Source organism: Nelumbo lutea, chromosome 3 (assembly GCF_056320005.1).
Source record: "Nelumbo lutea isolate HS-2025 chromosome 3, American lotus-T2T, whole genome shotgun sequence".
Taxonomy (NCBI): Eukaryota; Viridiplantae; Streptophyta; class Magnoliopsida; order Proteales; family Nelumbonaceae; genus Nelumbo; species Nelumbo lutea.
The window spans coordinates 61642152-61645956 of record NC_142686.1 but is presented as its reverse complement, the minus strand read 5'-3'; positions in this window follow the sequence as shown (position 1 = coordinate 61645956).

Below are 3805 nucleotides of genomic sequence, written 5' to 3'. Positions count from 1 at the left end.
AAATCCAACACAAACCAAATCCAATTCAATCCATTAAAATATAAATGGACTGGGTCGGATCCAATCCAAACCGGATGAAATATCAAAAATTATATATAAAAACAAAACATATAAAAATTACAAAAATGCATTAAAATGAAAAAAAATCTGAAAATTACAAAAAATATACCCTTTTGGCATTAAAAAAGCACTTCTGTAGAAGTGCTTGAAGTGCTTTTACAAATGCAATTTTATGAAAGTACTTTTGTAGAAGTGCTTTTATAAAAGTAATTCCGTATAAGTGCTTTTGTAAAAGTACTTTTGTAGAAGTGCTTTTATAAAAGTATTTTCATAGAAGTGCTTTTATAAAAGTGCTTTCATAAAAGTATTTGTCTAAAAATGCTTTCGCAAAAGTGCTTTTGTAAAAGTACTTTCGTAAAAGTTCCTTAATAAAAGTGCTTTTATAAAAGTACTTCCATAAAAGTGCTTTCGTAAAAGTGCTCTTATAAAAGTACTTCTGTAATTGTTCTTTTGTAAAAGTGGAGAGATTTGAAAAAAGGCTTACTACTTGTAAGAAAAATTATCTCTCCTTAGGGGGGAGAATCACTTTGATTAGGTCTACCCTAGCTAACATTCCAATTTACTTCCTATTAGCAGTGTTTAAGATTCCCACAAAGGTCTCCAATAGCATGGAAAAATTAATGAGAGATTTTTTGTGGGAACCAGGAAAGGAGAAGAATGATCACAAAGTAAATTGGGAGGTGATAATTAGAAGTAAGAAGCTAGGAGGGCTAGGGATTGAGAATATTAGGAAAAGAAATATGGCATTGTTGGGAAAATGATTGTGGAGGTTCCCATTATAAAGGGACAAATTGTGGACGAAGATAGTGGCTAGCATAATTGGGCTGGAAGAGAATGATTGGGACCCAAGAATTATGGTAAGGGCTGTAAGCTATAGCTGCTTCCCCTTGGAAAGCCATTCATGATTTGCTTCTAGTTTTCTCCCATTGGATCAGGTATGGTCTGAACTCTGGTAATCGAATAAAATTTTGGGAGCAACCTTGGGTTGGGGACTTACCCCTGATGGACCAATTTCCCTCTTTGTATGCTTTGTCATATTTGAAAAATGAACCCATCTCATCCTTCTTAGTTCCTTCAGAATCTATTTCTGGTTTTGGGTGGAACTTGGGCCTGAGAATGGCAATTAAGGTACAAACATGGGTTGTATTTTGTCTCTGCTAGCCATCCTTGAAAATGTTTTCTTGGACCCTAGTAAGGAAGACATCAGATTTTGGACCCCGTCCTCCTCTGATTCCTTTTCTTGTGCTTCATTTTTTGAGACTTTAATTCAGCCTCCTACTCCTCTTGGATTATCCTTCCCTATTAAAGAAATTTGGGGCAAACACATTTCTCATCGGGTTGGTAGTTTTTGTTGGAAAACTTTCCTGGAAATAATTAACACAAATGAATTGCTTCAGAGAAAGAGACCCAATTTTTGTCCATTTCCCAATAGGTGTAGTCTTTGCAAAGTTGATAGGGAAACAGGTTACCACCTTATGGTTACTTGTCCAGTTACTAAAATTGTTTAGGAGTGGGTTTTCTCCCTTTTTGGATGTACTTGGAATCCCTTTGTGAGTGTGCAAAGTTTGTTCTCTCCATTATTTAGATGACCTAAGAAAAGATGAAAGATTATGTGGAGAAGCATTAAGGCGGCAGTGTGTTGGTCCGTATGAGAAGAGAGAAACTTACGAATCTTTTTAGACAAGGAAAGAACCACAAAAAACTTATTAGAACTAATACACTTAAGGATAGCTCACTAGTTGAAACCTTTGGAGCTATTCTTAGAATTTTCCATGATCGACTTATCGAGAAAGTGGAAAGAGATAGCTACTTCTGCTGAATGTAAGAGGACTCCTAGGCCCTCTTGGTCCCCCCTCCCTCTAGATTCATAAAACTGAATTTTGATGATAATAGCTTAAGGAATCCAAGGCCTTCTGGGATTGAGAGAGTGTTTAGGAATGAGGATGGGGTTATTACTGCTATGTTGTCAGGCCTAATTGGAAGGGGTGACTCTCTTAGGGCTAAGATTCTAGCAGTTCTAAAAGGAATCCAAAGAGCAAGAGAATTAAACATCATATGCTTGGCCCTTGAAAGGGACTCAGAGGTGGTGATTAGGTGGCTAAAGGGAGACAACAGTGGTTTGTAGAGCTACAACAATGAAAAGAAGAAATTTAAATGGCTAAGTAGAGATATTGAGGTGAAGTACAATTGTGTGAAGAGAAGTGCTAACTCAATGGTTGATGGGTTAGCCAAGCAAGGGGCATTTAAGGAATCTCTATTTTGAGCCAATTTTTAGCTTCTTTTTTTGTTCTTTTGTTGTTGGGGAGTTAAGATAGTTAGTTTACCTCCCCCCTTCTCTAATTGAAGTTTCACAAAACTTATTCATCAATAAAGCTTATTGTTATTGATAAAAAAAAAATTGTAAAAGTGATTTCATAAAAGTGCTTTCGTGTAATGGTACTTTGATAAAAGTGTTTTCATAAAAATATTTTTATAAAAGTGCTTTCATAAAAGTGCTTTTATAAAATTGATTCTATAAAAATGCTTTTATAAAAGTATTTTTGTAAAAGTGCTTTCGTAAAAATATTTTTGTAAAAGTACTTCCGTAAAAGTATTTTTGTAAAAGTGTTTTTGCAAAAGTACCTATCATAAAAGTACTTTTGTAAAGTGCTTTTGTAAAAACTTTTTTCGTAAAATTATTTTCTTAAATGTAATTTTATGCCAATTTCAAATTGGACAAAATTTATCGTCATGATCTGATTATTGGAAATTTGGTTTAGATCCAATTCAAACTAATAATAATATGGATCAATTTATTTTGGATTGGCCCAATCCAATAATTATAATGGACCATCCAAATCCAATTTGATAAGATTTGGATCAATTTTATCAGTCCAATTCAAACCGATTGATTGACACCCCAAGCAAAGCTCCCTTGCACATGCACCGATTCAAATCTAACACCAACCAATCCAATAATTAAAACGCAAGCTTCCAGATGAAGGGCCCTTTGGCAATCACAGATTCACAAGCCTCCCAGATTGTCGTAATCATACAGAGTTGATCAGCTTATCCCCATTACTCGAATTATCAATCTAGGGTGGCAAAATAATGCCACTTTTCACAAACCACCGACCCCGCTCGCTTGCAGTTTGTGGAACGAAACATTTGAAACTGTTTAAAAAGAGTTTTTTTCTTTTTTTTTTTTTTGTAGAAATATAGAGAAGGTTAAAACTTTTGAAATTATGCATTAGCCCATATGCTGGACTTGAAAATGAAAGCATGCCACTTCATTGCAAGTGAGAAGTGTTTCCCAAGTACAAGGAGGGGTGATAAGAAATGACAAAGGGGCTGTGGTGGGGTTGTTCTCAGGCCCTATTGGAAGGGGTAGACTCCACTACATCTGAGCTGAACTAAAAGCAGCGGTTTTTGGGATGCAAAAGGCTGTGGATTTGAGAGTGAGAAAACAGGTTGTGGAAGGCGATTCCAAAGTGGTCACAAGCTGGTTAAAGCAAAATGAAAAGACTCCCTGGCTCTATAGAAAAGAAATTAAGAAGTTTAAATGCTTTTCCAAGGACATGCAGTTGTTAATACAGTGGACTCCAAGAGCGGCAAATGGCTTTGCAGATCAGCTAGCAAAACAGGGTGTTAAAAGGGAACATTGTTTCTGGGCTCAGTTGTAAGGCTGGATAATTAAAAGTCGATAGTTGGCAAACTCTAAATTCTAGTGGGGTAGCCGGGGGCCAAGGTTACTCAATTCTGTATC